Source organism: Artibeus jamaicensis, unplaced genomic scaffold (assembly GCF_021234435.1).
Source record: "Artibeus jamaicensis isolate MK-2021 breed Jamaican fruit bat unplaced genomic scaffold, CSHL_Jam_final contig_414, whole genome shotgun sequence".
NCBI classification, from domain to species: Eukaryota; Metazoa; Chordata; class Mammalia; order Chiroptera; family Phyllostomidae; genus Artibeus; species Artibeus jamaicensis.
In genome coordinates this window covers 3,052,992-3,070,714 of record NW_026521822.1, presented here as the reverse complement: position 1 = coordinate 3,070,714, position 17,723 = coordinate 3,052,992, and positions in this window count along the sequence as shown.

The window sequence follows — 17,723 nt, the reverse complement described above, 5'->3', positions numbered from 1 at the left end:
TGCTTGTTTATTTTGTTGTTTAGGTTCCTGTTAAAGGTGAGATCATATGGTATTTGTCTTCCAATGCCTGGCCTATTTCACTCAGCATAATGCTTTCCAGTTCCATCCATGTTGTTGCAAAGGGTAGTAGCTCCTTCTTTCTCTCTGCTGCATAGAATTCCATTGTGTATATGTACCACAATTTTTTGATCCATTCATTTACTGATGGACACCTAGATTGCTTCCAGCTCTTGGCTATTGTAAATTGTGCTGCTATGAACATTGGGGTGCATATGTTCTTTTGGATTGGTGTTTTAGAGGTCTTAGGATATAATCCCAGCAGTGGAATTGCTGGGTCAAAAGGCAGGTCCATTTTTAGTTTTCTGAGAGATTCCATACTGTTTTCCATAATGGTTGTACCAGTCTGCAATCCCACCAACAGTGAACTAGAATCCCCTTTTCCCCACAACCTCTCCAACATTTGTTGTTTGTTGCTTTGTTTATGATAGCCATTCTGATCGGTGTAAAGTGGTATCTCATTTTGTTTTAATTTGCATCTCTCTGATAGCTAGCAATATTGAGCATCTTTTCATGTGTCTCTGGATGTTCTGTATGTCCTCCTTGGAGAAGTTCAAGTCCTGAACTTCCGTTCAAGTCCTTTTCCCATTTTTTTAATTGGGTTAGTTGAACTATAAATGACCCCGAATAGCAGCCCCAATTTTGAGAAAGAAGAACAAAGTAGGAGGGATAACAATACCTGATATCAAGCTGTCTTACAAGGCCACTGTAATCAAACAGCCTGGTACTGGTATAAAAACAGGCACATAGACCAACAGAACAGAACAGAGAGCCCAAGAAATAAACCCAACTCTTTACAGTCTCAGTATTCTTTAAATATCTATGCTATCTTTCCATCTCACTAGCTGCTACTTTTCTGTCAGCTTTGTTGGCTCCTTCCTTCTCATCTAAACCTCTAAATGTTGCCCTCCAGAACACTAGATATATTTTCTCCCTAGTGTTCTCATTCTGTTCCATATGTGTCTTGTATAGCTGGGACTGCAAAATGTAGTTCTCTAGCCCGTACTCCCTTCCCAAGCTCTGTACTTAGACCCAGTTCTCTACTCACTAGCTCCATGTGGATGGCTTGTAGATGTTTCAAATTTTACATGTTCAAAAAAAGAACTCTTGGTTCCATAGGCACTTTATTTCCCTCTCCCAAACTGATTCCTCCAGTTTTCTCTGTCTTAGTAAGTGGCATCACTATTCAGCCACTTACTATAAACCTAAAAGTCTTTCTCTTCACATATACATACCCAGTCTGTCATCAAATTGTGTCAGCTCTACCTGCAAAATATACTCATAATTGTGACCTCTTTCACCACTTCTGCCTCTACCACCATCTTTCAACTGGGCTGGCCTTTTTATAGTTTTCAAGATGCCAGTCTTACACTTAGCAATATTTTCCCCATACAGTAGCCAGAATGTCCTAATACATAAATCAAATCAAGTTCCCCCTATTTGAAAGCAATAATTTCCCAATACCTTTAACATAATACTCATCTCTCAAGTATGGTCTATGCAGCCCTGATGACCTGGGCCCACATACCCTGCCAAGCTCAATGAGTAGATTGCTGCTTCACTCCAGTCATACTTTCTTTCCTGCTTTCCTCCAACACTTGTGGTCTTAATCTTTTCTGTGTCATGGATCACTTCAGAAGTCTGATAAAGCCTATGAATTGCCTCTCAGAAAGTTTTCTTTCTTTTTTTTTAGTTCGAGAATACAGAACACATCTGTATACTTTTTCTTAACTTACCATCAAGTGCACACAGACATCTTTATCAATATGTCTTTCTCAGGTAGTTGGAATTTTCCTCGCAACAAAGTTTTTAAATGCATAAAGAATAAATAAGATTACAAAGGATACGATGACATTAAAATATATTATTAGAATATTAAAATCAAATTTGTGATATAATAATATACATGCTTCTTCATCATGTTAAATAACACGATCTAGTAACATCTCTCATAACTATCATAATTTGGAATGCTCTTCCCCCAGATCTCCATGTAGCTCATTGTCATCTCACTCCAGCTTCTGTCCAAAGATTGCTTTTTCACTCCCCTAGCTAGAACAGCAGCCCCACCAATCTGCCACACTCCTGCCTTTATTCTGCTTCATCTCCCCCCTTTATAGACTACTTGTTAAAGTCATGTTGCTTATGTGTTTATGTACTTCTTTACTGGCTTCCTGAAGGTAAGCTCTCTTGTCAGACTTGTTCTCCAAGGACTCCCAGCATCTAGAACTGAGCCTGGTGCAAGAAAGCATGCAGCAAATAACTGTGAGATGAGTGAATATCTGTAAAGGGTGGAATACAATCTAGACTTTTAGATACATGAAAGTATGGCTCTTTGGATGAGATGTTTTGTTCCAAATTTTAATCAAGAAGGGCATGTTTCTAAAGGTTTAAATTTTTTTTTCAAAACTGGGATTTCTAACAGGGGAAATGCATTCCAGTTTTGTATAGTATTATAAACATGGCTCACGACATAGCTTGGCATCTGCCTGGATTCCTAACAGACTTATTAGACTCCTGGAAGGCTGGCAAACATTTGTCACATTGACCAATTATTTGGTTTGACTACCTCAATTAAAGTATAACAGACTATTTCTAATAACAGCTGCTTTCTTTTAAAATTGCTCTTACTATTATGAATTTGTCTGACCTTAAAAAGGGAATCTCATTGAATTGGTATTATACTTCACCCAAAAGAAAATAATGTTATAGAGCAAACACAATGGTTTATCATATGATGTGGAGGCAAATTTATTCTTTATTGCAAGGAGCAGTTTAATATGGACATGTTGTATTGGGGCACTGGGGGCTTGTTGGTGACACTCATTAACCATTAGAAATATGGGCCTTCCCTAGATGGTGTGACTTGGAAGAATTTGTGCCAGCCTGTGAATCAAAGGGTCACTGATTCAACTTCCAGTCAGGGCACATGCTAGGCTGGCAGCTTAGGTCCATGCTGGGGAAATGCAGAAAGCAATGACACATTGATGTTTCTCTCCCTCTCTTTCTCCTTCATTCCCCTCTCTCTAAAAATAAGCAAATAAAATCATTTAAAAAAATATATGGGCCTTGGACTTAGGAAAATAGACACACCTTCAGAGATAAACAGATATTATTCTTGCATGTGTGATGTTGGAGCTATGGTAGTGGGTGGGATTTTCCAAGTAGAATATGAAAAAGAACCAAAATCAACTCCTAAGAAGCCCATGAAAGAGAAAAAACAACAAGAAAGAAAATTTGGGGACTTCCGCCAAGATGGAGGCGTAGGTGGAAACACTTTGCATCTGCACACAACCAAATCTAAAAACAACAAAGTTTTAACAATAATAAACGCAATCAAACCACACAGAAAATTGACAATACGAAGTCCGAAAACAACAAAATGCTCAGCTAAACCGGTAAAAGGGGCGAAGCCAGCAGTGGAGCGGGTTGGCCAAAAAGATCCCCGACTGGGGTGGTGCACTTGCAGCCTAAGGCGCGGATACCAGGTGCGGGCTAGCTAAGGGTGGACACAGGGAAGAGGCGTGGCTGGCTGTCTGTGGTCGGTGGAGCATTTGTGTGCAGATAAACCAGTGAAGATGTGAGCATTGAGACCCCATGGCGCAGAGCAGCGGGCTCGCACATTTCCACTCAGATAAACAGGCAGGGGTGAGCAGTGGGACGGACTGGGCAAGCGGAGAGGACCACCATTGCTCCCTCTCTGACCCTGCCCCAACATATAGCGTCACAAACCAGTGACCTGGGTGGCCCGCCCTGGTAAACAACTAAGGCTCTACTCCTCATACTTAATGGGTGCAAACAGACCAAAAATGGCTCAAGAACAACTCAGAGCCCCAGAGCCAATAAATCTAAGCAATGAAGAAATAGCTAAACTTTCAGATGCACAGTTCAAAACACTGGTGATCAGGATCCTCACAGAACTGGTTGATTTTAGTCACAAATTAGAGAAACATATGAAAGCTAAACTTATTGAAATGAATGGTAATGCACAGGAAACCAATAGTAATGAAAAGGAGACTGGGACTCAAATCAAAGGAGTAGACCAGAAGGAAGGAAAAAAATGACCAAACAGAAAAGAATGAAGAGACAAGAATTCAAAAAAATGAGGAGAGGCTTAGGAACCTCCAGGACATCTTTAAATGTTCCAACATTCAAATTATAGGGGTACCAGAAGGGGAAGAGGAACAGTCACAAGTGGAAACCTTATTTGAACAAATAATAAAAGAGAACTTCCCTGTTCTGGCAAAGGAAATAGACTTCCAGGAAATCCAGGAAGCTCAGAGTCCCAAAGAAGTTGGACCCAAGGAGGAACACACTGAGGCACATCATAATTATATTAGCCAAGATTAAAATGAAGGAGAGAATCCTAGAAGCAGCAAGAGATAAGGGGACAGTCACCTACAAAGGAGTTCTCATCAGACTGTCAGCGGATTTCTCAAAAGAAACCTTACAGGCAAGAAGGGGCTGGAAAGAGGTATTCCAAGTCATGAAATCCAAAGACCTACAACTGAGATTGCTGTATCCAGCAAAGTTTTCATTTAGAATGGAAGGACAGATAAAGTGCTTCTCAGATAAGGTCAAGTTCAAGGAGTTCATCATCACCAAGCCCTTATTATATGAAATGTTAAAGGGACTTACCTAAGAAAAAGAAGATAAAAAGTATGAACAGTGAAAGGACAGCAAACTCACAGTTATCAACAACCACACCTAAAACAAAAGCAAATTAAGAGGACAGCTAGATCAGGAGTGAACCATAGAAATGAAGATCACATGGAGGATTAGCAACAGGGGAGTGGGAGAAGGAGAAGGGGGAAGAAGGTACAGAAAATAAGTAGCATAGACAGTAGATAGAAAATAGATAGGGGGAGGGTAAGAATAGTAGGGGAAATACAGAATCTAAAGAATTTGAGACACGTGTTCATGAACTAAAGGGGGGATGGTGGGAGAGGGGTGTGCAGGGGGAAGGGGAACGGGGGGAATAGAACAAATGTAATGGCATCATCAATAAAAAAATGTTAAAAAAAAAAAGAAAGGGAAGAGATTTCAGACCGTGGATGAGATTCAGGAAAATATGATGGGGCAGCTGATGGCGATCGAAAGAACTTTGTAAGGTCCCAAAGTGCCTACTTTGAAGGGGACTGAGGCATCATTGTCCTGTGTACTGTGTTTCTTGTGTCTTGTACCTTCTTCAATAAATGTCTCTCTTTTTCACACACAAAAAAGAAAATTTGGAATTAGAAGTACAAAGTTTTGCAAGTATCTACTTGTTGAAGTACAAATTGACTTACTAATTGCCTAAGGTATGTAATTCCTGACTGGTTCTTGAAGATAAGGGAAAAGAAAGAGGGAAAGGTAATACACACCCTATGAACTTTTACAAAGGAGAAAAAATAAATAGTGCAAAAGTAACCAACTAAATCTGAAAATGCTAATCATTTCTCATTTTTAAATTATCTTACAAAAACAAACACCTAAATGGAGGGGTTGGCAAAATGTAGCACTTGATAAAGAAATGCAGAGAAAATACTAGGGCAAACCTCAGGTGAATACAGCAATAACTCTAAGAGCAAAAAAAGAAAGTTGAAAACATTATTATATGCCACCCAGGGGATGTGTCCCTGCTATAACAAGAAATTGTTGACATTCCCACAATATCTGTGTTAAGTAATTGAAACAAACAGTTTTTACTCAGACAATTGCATTTTGAAAGGAAAATTAAAAGTAAAGCAGAAACAATATAATCCTGAAACAAACCGACATACATATTATATGAACTAAAGTAATCAAACCAGAACAGGAAAATTCATTTAATTGCATTTTGCAGGAGTGTTAATCAGTAATTATTGGAAAATAAATGGATAGTATTTTTAAATGGCAGAGTACAATTCTAGGATGCATAATGTTTATTCCTGGTAAAAAATAAACTGGAAAAAATTTCCAACGTTTTCTTTTAAGCAAAACACTTTTATTTAATGAAAACCTTTCATAGAGCCTCAATATATAAAGCAGCTAAATATGATTGAATCTGGTTGAGGGTAGGGAGCCCAGAGACCTGCTTACTGAGCCTTCTCACCCTCCCTGGAGACTCTACCTTCCTAACTGCCTCACTCCACTTCTCCAGGTGGCCAGTAAGGACTCTCTATGTAAACACAGAGATCTGTGTAACATGGTTTGAAAACTTCCCAATACACAAAGAAAAAAATGTAATGAGAATGATGCCATGAGAACTTTAATTCATTCCTAACATTTTCTTAGTGACTTGATCCATGATAAATGTATTCACTTATTAACTGGAAGTGCCTTAAGCAGCAGTTAAAAAGTCAGCTTGAGACCCCAACTCCAGTTTCTTTATCACTGCCACAGCTGCCATGTATGCATGCATTCTAGGTTTTAGTTCTAGCTGAGCAATGGTTGCCACCCCACCCCAGCACAATGGTGGGGAAAGGTCAGGGAGGAGAACAAGATTTGGTGGACATTTTTCTACTAATTTTCTAGAGAAGCCTGGGTAAGGGTAAAAAAGGCTTATACTTCAGGACTCCTCACTTGCATGGAACATTCCCATGATCCCAGTTAATGTCAATCTCAAGAATGTTAAATATTAGTTACTGTACAAACTTAAACTGTCCTGAAATCTTTGAGCTTACGTATAAAAGAAATTTGATGGAGGTTCTCCAAGTCTTAAAAGTTTACATAAAATGATCAATGACATGTTGTGAGACCATAAAAACCTCTTCTATTAGTGATAAAGAACAAACTTCCATCACCCATGCTGTGGGGAAGCGCGAATTATCTATTATCACTATAGCAAATGACACTACAGAGGGCTTCTGGCCAAGATGGAGGCATAGGTAAACACAGTCACCTCTGTGCACAACTACAGAAAAATATTACAACTAGACCACAAAACAAATATCACCCAGATTTGTCAGAAAATGCAGCTATGTGGAAGTCTAACAATGAAGGATTTAAAGAAGCCACATTCATCCAGATAGGTAGGAGGGGTGAAGTGAGGAGGCACAGAGAACCAGAAGAATGGGTGGCCCCACATTCACATGGAGTGGTTAAAAAATTGGAGGGATACCACAAGAGCAAGGGATCCCAGCCCTAGTACAGACTGTAATAGGGTATAAACCAGGAAGCCCCAGGGCCCCACAAAGAGGGATTTGTAATGAGGCCCAAAACTTCGGGTATCTGAGAATATAAGGTATCACTCATAGGCCTAGCTGGGGGATGGGAGATATGGAGCAGGGCCTTTGAGAGTTACTTTGCATATCAATAACAATAGACTAGTATTCCAGCCTGAGTGGAGCCAGAAAGGTATGCATGAACTTTAACCCATGACATAACTGGGAGGCAGCTCCCCTAGTTACCGCACATGCACAAAAGCTTGGAGATGGTTCACTCCACACCACAGGGCCACACCTGCCAGGAATAATGATGGCAGCCAAGAAAGGCAGAGAATATGGGAGTGCTGGCAGGTGTAGCTAATTCTGGGAGGAGTTGAAAATGGGATTACAGAGGAGGTTCCAGGCTGGGATTTAAACTAAAGGCAGGCTGCCACAAGGGATGGAGACAAGGGGGCACAGGAGACAATGCAAGACCATGTAGGAAGAAAAGAGGTGAAAAGACTCTCTAGCGGGCCATGAGAAGGTACCATGTGGTTTTGTATTAAGCACTGGAGATCACAGGAACACAGCAGATGATGCTGGGAGCTGTGGGAGACCTGCCCAGCTGAGCCTAGATTACTGGGAGGAACTGAGAGTCCAGTGGAGCTTCGGACTTCTATTTCTTTTCCTGAGATACAGTATCCCTAACTGGCCTGGTTTGGTGGCATGGGGAGGCAGGACTGTATGTGTTTATGGGTATTTTAAATGGGACTTTGAGATTTATTGGCAACATTCCACCATTACTCTAAACCTGTATAACTTTTGAATAAATAGTTCCTTTCCTTTTTACCAAACTCTGGTATTGAGAGCCACATTTCCTACCTGGCAGTGGGCAAGATGAACCTAGACCCCTGGGGGGGGGCTGGTTTTGGTAACAGTATCTGGGTTCCCTGAAGGGGTCCAATTCTGTAACAGGACCACCCAGCCCAGGGTCCCAATGCCAGGAAGATAAGAATCCATAACTTCCAGCTGTAAAAACCAGTGGAGATTGGAGCAGCTGATGAAACCATGGGATTCTCAAGAGACTCTGCTTGAAAGGCCTGCAACAGACTTAGGACTCATGCAGACTCACCCTCTCTGGGATTCAGCACCAGGACAATAGCTGGAATGGCACCAGTGGCATAGGGGCAGAAAATGAAGTGCAATTTTAATGTTCATAGTTGTGATCTTATTTTTCTTATATAGTTTCCTTTAACATTTCATATAATAATGTCAGAGACAGCTTCCTCTCAGGCAATCTCCAGAGTCCAGGCAGAGGCATTATCCCCTCTCTGATCCCTCCCCTACACAGAGCCACAGAGCAGTGAAACGGGCTGCCCCACCTGGGCGATACCTGTAGCTCCACCCCACAAAATTTACAGATTCCTTTTCTACAATAGCCCACAATACTAAGATTTGGAATCAAATCAGCTCTATCTAATACACAGAAACAAACACAGGGAGGCTGCCAAATTGAGGAGACAAAGAAATATGACCCAAATAAAAGAACAAAACAAAACTTCAGGAAAAGAAATAAATGAAACAGAGATAAACAACCTATCAGATGCAGATTTCAAAACAGTGGTTATCAGAATGCTCAAAGAAATCACTGGCTCTTGCAACAGTCTAAAAATGACCTAGGTATAAATAAAGTTTGCATTAAGCGAAATAAAGTAAAATCTAGAGGGAATCAACAATGGAGAGGATGAAGCCAAGATTCAAATCAGTGATTTGAAACATAACAAAGAAAAAAGCATTCAATCAAATCAGCAAGAAGAAAAAAGAATTTTAAAAAATGAGGATAGGCTAAGGAGTCTCTGGGATATTTCCAAGTGTACCAACATCCAAATCAGGGGTGCCTGAAGGAAGAGAGGAAGAGCAAGATATCGAAAGCTTATTGAAAAAATAATGAAAGAAAACTTCTCTAATTTGGTGAAGGCAATAGACACAAAAGTCCAGGAAGAACAGCAAATCCCAAACAAGTTGGACCCAAAGAAGTCCACATCAAGACACATCACAGTTAAAATGCCAAATGTTAAAGATAAAGAGAAAATCTTGAAGGCAAAAAGTTACCTACACAGGAATTCCCATAAGATTATCAGTTCATTTCTCAAAAGAAACTTTGCAGGCAAGAAAGACTGGCAAGAAGTATTCACAGTGATGAAAAGCAAGGACCTACAACCTAGATTACTCTATCCAGCAAAGCTATCATTTAGAATGGAAGGGCAGGTAAAGTGCTTCCCAGACAAGGTAAAGTTAAAGAAGTTCATCGTCACCAAGACATTATTATATAAAATGTTAAAGAAAACTATATAAGAAAAATAAGATCAAAACTATGAACATTAAAATGGCAACAAATTCACAGCTATCAACAGCTGAATCTAGAAAACAAACTAAGCAAACTAGCAGAACAGAAACAGAATCATAGGTATGGAGATCATTTGGAGAGTTATCAGCTGGGAGGGAAAAGGGGAAGAACAGGGAAAAAGGTACAAGGGTTCAGAAGAACAAATTGGTAGGTACAGAACAGACAGGGGGATATTAAGGACAGTAGAGGAAGTGGAGTAGCTAAAGAACTTATATGCATGACCATGGACATGAACTAAGGGAGAGGACTGCTGGAGGGAATGGGGGTAACTGGGTGGAGGGAGAAAAGGATGAAATAACTGGGACAACTGTAATAGCATAATTGATAAAATATACTTAAAATAAATAAATAAATAAATAAATAAATAAATAAATAAATAAATAACAAAGTAGAAGAAAAAATAAATGAAAAACAATGAAACAAAAACCTAAACAAAATGACACTATAAAATCATGGTACTGTATGAAGCAATTTAAAAGTATGCAGCTGCCCTGGCTGGTATGGCTCAGTTGGTAGGACCATCACCCTGTAACCAAAGGGTCACGAGTACAAATCCCAGTCAGGGCACATGACTAGATTGTGGATCTGATCCCAGGTCTGAATGGTAACCATCTTTGGTGTGGGCACATATGGGAGGCACCCAAGCGATGTTTCTCTTTCACATCAATGTTGCCCCCTCTCTCCCTTTCTCTCTCTCTAAAAGCAATAATAAAAAAGTCCTTTGGTGTGGGTAAAAAAAAAGTATGCCACCAAGAAAAATGTAGTGGAAAAGGCATTGGAGAGGAACATCAGGCTGTTAAACAGTAAAAAAATACTATTATAATTTTTGTAGTGCTTTTGTTATTGCTCAGATTTTTAAACTTTAAAATTTGTTGTGATTTCTCTTGTCATTCTAAATCAATATTCATGTTTGTACTGACTTTATATTTGGCATTTGTATTCTTTTTATTAAAGATGGTGCCAAAAATTATACAAGCTTCAGGTCCCCCCAAACCTGGATCCACCCCAGTCTGTCAGTGCAGCAGATGAAGGGACACAACCAGGGATGGAAAAGTTGAGGGACAGAGAGCAAGGGTCTTATTTTAGATCACATTCATAACAAAGTCAGATCACACTCCTGCCTCTCAAGCCACTGGATTCTTTAACACTCAATTAATGTGATGGAATCATGTTAATCTTGGGTACTTAGAGGAAGAAAATTACTAGTATAATAAGGATTAGCCGTGCATCTAAGCTGGGGTTCAACTATGGGCATAAACTGTCGATGGCTGGGGTGGGCCGAGAAGATACTTATTCATGTGAAGAACTTGTGAAGACTTTTGGAAAGAACTCATTCTAAGAGGAGCAGAAGTCCTGCAAGAGCAACTAGACCCTATCGTAAGTCCTTGTCATTAAAGTTCCAAGCGTAGCAGAGTGTTTGTCAATCAGTTTTGTTTTATGAATAACACATTCACACTTAACCACTCACTGCTCACACAAGATTCACACAAGAACCACTCTCTGGCCTTTACAGAGATCTGAACCCTGAGAAAGCAGCTTCCCTGAGTTTCTGTACTACTGTGAGGTTAGTGAGACCCCCACTGAGAGAGGGGCAAGGCCAGGGCAACATTAGCATCCTGAGATGGATGCTAATTGCTTTCCAGCTGGAAAGCTACATTGCTTTCCAGCACTGTAGCATGAAAGAGCAGCACCAACAGGAGGAAATTTGGCCGAGAGGATATGGAGGCTTCCAGAAAAGCTAGGGAAACATTACAGAGAAGTAAGGAAGTCATAGCTTCTCTGGTGTGGGCATGGATTAGTTAAACTTGGTTTATTACTAAAAATGTGGTCCAGCTTCAGGGAAGTGAGGCATGGGGAAATCAGGGTTGTTTGTAATGACAGTGTGGACAGTTGGGGTCCTCAGGGGTAACATAGTCAAGGGCACCTGGGTGTTCCTTACCACAAACTTGCTGTGTGACTTTATGCCTTTGCTTCCTCATGTTTCCTCAGTGAGTGCCAGTGTCAGATGGGTGATCTCTAGGGTGTCTGCTAGCTCTAAAATTCTACGGTTCTAAACAAAAATCTTTATGTACCTTCTGGAGTAACATCAAGCAATTACAAGAGATTCCTTTAAAAACAAGTGGGTAGAGGTACATGTTAAAGAAGGGGAAAAACCCCAAAGTGCTAGCACAGGTGCCTCCTAAAAAATTTTGTTAGTTTCAATAAAGAGCAAATAAATGTCATCAAATAAGGAACTGAAGTATCTCTCACAGGTTCACATGCATATACACTATACTGGGTACCTTTCAACAAAATGAAAATCCAATTCTCTTTTTTGTTGTTGTTTTTTCTGATTCTTTTTCATCTGGGATTACCATTCAGTGCAGCAGCTGGTTGAAGGAAGCATCTTACTGTGACCAGTTAAAGATGAAATCAATGAGGCAATGACACGTATATGACCCTGCCAATGTAGTAAAACAAACCTATGTGCACATAGACTAATAGCTTCTGGAGACAAAGACAATCCTTATTTGTAGTGTACCAGTTATAGTGAGAGAGAGAGAGATTGTTCATGACCGTTTTGAATAATGGCTATTTACATGATCATAAATATCTCTTTGCATGACATCAAGAAATATACCTTCTACTGGAGAAAAGCTGGTGGCTAGGTAAGAGGGAGCACATTCCACTTCCCCCTACACATAGGAGAGAAACCTGGCCCATCTATGAAGGAAGAGAGCAGACAGCCAATGGTACCATGGCATATATGGAAATAGGAGATCAAATATTGTAGCGGATATTGAAAAAACAGATGGTAAGGAGAGCGCTTCAGACAATAAAGGCCCAGGGGTCAGTGTGGGGGCCAGGGAGGCTGCAGCCCCAGGCCTGGGGCCTCCTGGGCTGGCCACAGGACTCTTGGGAGAGAGCTGGGTTGGTGCTTCCTCCCCAGCCAAGCAGGATTTGATCAGCACTGGGAGAGACCTGGTTGCTTGAAGTCACTAAGCAGGGAGTAAGAACTGAGTGGCAAACACATAGGGACTGTGAGCACTAATGCATAGCCCTGGGAAGAGTGTGTGCCCCAGCCCATGTGAATGGAGGCATTTTGGCCTGACATGCATGCCCATGACCCAGGGAGAGAGAGCTTTGTGGAATACCCAGGGACCACACTGGGGGACTGGAGAGAGCCTGTACACCTCCAGAAACTCGGAGACCACACTAGTACACTTGGAGTGAGTGCATGTCTCCAGAAACCTGGAGGCTGCACTGGTAAACCCAGAGTGATACTGAGCACATGGGCGTGCACAACTCAGAAGACCCAGAGCCCACACCTGTAAACTCACCCCTCAGCCTACTGCAGCCAGCAAGAACAGAAAAACTGGTTTGGCTAGTTTGAAACCAGCAAGAGGTTTTTTGTTGTTGTTGTTTTGTTTGTTTTTTGGTTTTTTGTTTGTTTGATTTTTTAAGTAATTTTTATTATTTTTTATCTCAGTTTCTTTTGCTTCTCTTTCCTTCTTTCTTATTTTATTCCTTCTTCCTTTCTTTCCAATTTTATCTCTTCTATCTTCCTTAGTCTGTTTTTCTCTTTGAAATACTGACAAATGAGACCAAAAAACCTCAGAACTGTGAAAAGACCAGAGTTGGACCCAAAGAGGGGGCATCCCAACAGCTGAGACAGAGAGACAAATTTCACTTTGCTATTACAGAGAACCTGCAAGATATTGTATATTTGTACTATCACTTTTTCATTATTCTTACATCTTTTATTTGAATACTATTTTTGTATTTCTCTTCTTTCTGTTTAATCTTCTTTGCTTGGCTGGTTATATTGTACCATATGACAGGTTTCCCCTGTCCTCTCATTCATAGTGTATTGCTAATTTACTGTCTTCATTTCACCTGTATTCTATTAGCACACTACTGAAAGTCTGATACTCCCTATTCTTGGTATCTAGATCTCATAAATTGTCATATGATTTTTGCTCTAATATTGTAAATAATAGCTGTTCCATACTATTGTAAATACTACACAACACCCCTCCTAGATCTCAACTCACTTCACAGTTTCCTGAACTGTATTACTGCAGTGGTTAACTCTATTCTCTCACACACTACACTGATTTACTATCCTTAATTCTCACCTTACCTCAGAATCTGACCTCCCGCAACCTCACTGCTTTCTAGATCCAACTCACAATCCTCCTCTCCCCAATAAGACTCATAAGAGTCTTCTTTTCATTCTTTCTAAAAAGTGGCTAGTTGGGTGGAATATAATGGTTCACACTATACATAGCCAAAGGATCTCCTATCTCTTCCTTACCAGCTATTACTGTAAATAGCATAGAATATTCTCTTGCTATCTTAAATCATTTTGCCTTACCACTCCAACTGATCACAAAAAGAGTAGGTGGAAGCAGTGAACACCAGGATACCTGAAGGAGATTGCACCACTGAATCTCACAGGTATTATGTCACAGAAGTTCACACCATAAATCCAGGGAGTCAGAACAGACCAATTTAAGAAGCTGAGGCTAACAAAAAGAATCGCACAAAAAATAGGAAGAGAAAGAAACAACCCCCCAATGGAAGGAAAAAAGGGAGCCTCAGGAAGAATGCTAGATGAAATAGAGATAAGTCAACTATCAGATATTGAGTTCAAAGCAATGGTTATCAGGAAGCTTTATAAGCTCGCAGCAAATTACCAGAAACTACAGGGAAACTACCATGAACTAACTGTGAACTATACCAACATGAAAAAGGAAATAGAAACTATCAGCAAGGGCCACAAGGAAATGAAGAATACAATATCTAAACTGAAGAACACAGTACAAGGAATCAAAATCAGAATAGATGAAGTAGAAGATTGCATTAGCCAGCCAGAAGACAAAGAAAAAACCACCCAGAAAGAGCAAGAAAAGGAAAAGGGGCTCAGAAAGAATGAAGAGGAATTAAGAGAAACACAAGACAATGTGAAATGTAATAATATTCAAATAATAGGGATACCAGAAGGAGAAGAAGAAAGAGGGATAGAAAATCTATTTGAAAAAGTAATGATGGAAAAATTCCCTAATATGATGAGAGAAAAAGTCACACAAATCCAGGAAACACAGAGGGTCCCAATCAAGAGGGACCCAAAGAGGCCAACTTCAAGACACATTATCATTAAAATGGCAAAATTCCAAGACAAAAAGAGAGTCTTAAAGGCAGCAAGGGAGAAATAGGAAGTAGCATAGAAGGGAGCCCCAATAAGGCTAGCAGCTGACTTCTCAATAGAAATGCTCCAAGCCAGAAGAGAATGAAAAGAAATATTCCAAGTAATGAACACTGGAGGGCTGCAACCAAGGCTACTTTATCTAGCAAGGCTCTCAATTAAAATGAAAGACCAAATAAGGAGCTTTCCAGACAAAATAAGTCTAAAGCAATACACCTCCACTAAAGCAGCTCTGCAAGAGATGCTAAAGGGACTGCTCTTAGGAAAGGAAGGAAAAGAGGGAGACAGAGAGGAACAGTGGTAGGAAAAAAATGACAATGAATAAGTACCTATCAATAATAACCTTAAATGTAAATGGATTACATGCTCTAATCAAAAGACATAGAATAGCTGAGTGGATAAGAAAGCATGACCCACACATATGCTGCCTACAAGAGACCCACCTCAGGACAAAAGACCTACACAGATTGAAAGAAACAGGCTGGAAAGAAATTTTCCAAGCAAATGGACAGGAAAAAAAACGGGGTAGCAATACTCATATCAGACAAAATAGACTTCAAGAAAAGGGCCATAAAGAAAGACCCAGAAAGTCACTTCATAATACTCAAGGGAAGAATCCATCAAGAAGACATTAACATTGTAAATATATATGCACCCAACATAGGAGCACCCAAATACATAAAGAAAATCTTAGAGGAATTCAAGAAAGATATTGACAGCAACACAATTATAGTAGGGAATTTTAACACCCAACTGTCAAAAATGGACAGATCTACCAAACAAAATGTCAACAAAGATATTGTGCCATTTAACAAAGCCCTAGATGAAATGGACTTAACTGATATATATAGAGCCCTTCTTCCCAAAGAAAGTAAATACACATTCTTTTCAAATGCATATGAAACATTTTCAAAGATAGACCACATGATAGGACCCAAAACAAGCCTCAACAAATTCAAAAACATTGAAATCATACCAAGCATTCTCTCTGACCACAAGGGATTGAAACTAGAAAACACCCCGAAGGGAAAAGCTAAAAAAAACCTCGAACTCCTGGAGACTGAATAGCATGCTATTAAACAGTGAATGGGTCAAGAACGGGATGAAGGAAGAAATCAAAAACCTTCCGGAAAAAAGTGAAAAGGAACTCACAACAACTGAAAACTTATGGGACATAGCAAAGGCAGTCCTCAGAGGGAAGTTCACAGCAATACAGGCCTATCTAAAAAAAGATAGAAACATTTCAAACTTAACCCTTCGCCTACAAGAATTCAAGGAACAACAACGAAGACAGCCCAGAGCTAGTATGAGGAAGAAAATAAACAAGATCAGAGAAGAACTAAATGACATAGAGATGAAAAGCACAATTCTAAGGATCAATGAATCCAGGAGCTGGTTCTTTGAAAAGATAAACAAAAGCCTTTAAGAAGGCTCATCAAGAAAAAAAGGGAGAGGACCCAAATAAACACAATCAGAAATGAAAGAGGAAAGATTACAACTGACACCACAGAAATACAAAGGATTGTAAGAAATTACTATGAATAACAGTATGCCAAGAAATTTGAAAACCTGGGTGAAATGGACAAATTTCTAGATAAATATAATCTTCCAAAACTCAATGAAGAAGAAACAGAAAGCCTGAACAGACCAATAACAGCAAAAAAAATTAAAGTAGTAATCAAAAAACTCCCAAAACACAAAAGCCCTGAACCAGATGGGTTCACATGAGAATTTTACAAAACATTTAAGGGAGAGCTAACCCCTGTCCCTCACACACTATTCGAAAAAATCCAAAATGATGGAAGACTCCCAAACTCTTTTTATGAAGCCAGCATCATCTTAATCCCAAAACCAGATAAAGACACAACAAAGAAAGACAACTTCAGGCCAATATTGCTGATGAACATAGATGCTAAAATCCTCAACAAAATATTGGCAAATCGCATCCAACAATGCATTAAAAAATCATACACCATCATCAAGTGGGATTCATCCCAGGGATGCAAGGATGGTTCGACATTTGCAAATCAGTAAATGTAATACATCACATAAACAAAAGTAAACACAAAAAACACATGATCATATCAATAGGTGTAGAAAAAGCTTTTGATAAGGTACAGCACCCATTTATGATAAAAACACTCAGTAAAGTGGAAATAGAGGGAAGATTCCTCAACATAATACAAGCCATATATGAGAGACCTACAGCCAACATCATACTCAGTGAGCAAAAACCAAAAGCTTTTCCACTAAGATCAGGAACAAGACAAAGTTCTCCACTTTCACCACTTCTGTTCAATATAGTATTGGAAGTCTTAGCTACAGCAATCAGACAAGAAAAAAAAAATAAAAGGCATCCAAATAGGAAAGGAGGAAACAAAACTGTCACTGTTTGCAGATTACATGATAGTGTACATAGAAAATTCTATAGACTCTACCAAAAAACTGCTTGACCTAATAAATGAATTTGGCAAAACAGCAGGATACAAAGTCAATATCCAGAAATCAAAGGCATTTTCATATACCAACAATGAAACAGCAGAAGCAGAAATCAAGAAAAATATCCCACTCAATATAGCAAAAAGAAAAATTAAATATCTGGGAATAAACCTAACCAAGGAGGTAAACAACCTATATGCAGAAAACTACAAAAAGTCAAGGAAGACACAAACGAATGGAAACATATATCATGTTCATAGACTGGAAAAATTAACATTATCAAAATGTCCATACTACCCAAAGCAATTTACAGATTCAATGCCATGCCTATTAAAGTACCAATGACATATTTTACACACATAAAAAAAACACTTCAAAAATTTATATGGAACCATAAAAAACCCTGAATAGCTGCTGCAATTTTGAGAAAGAAGGGCAAAGTAGGAGGGATCACAATACCAGATACCAAAAGGTATTACAAGGCCACTGTAGTCAAAATCCTAGTACTGGCATAAAAACAGACACA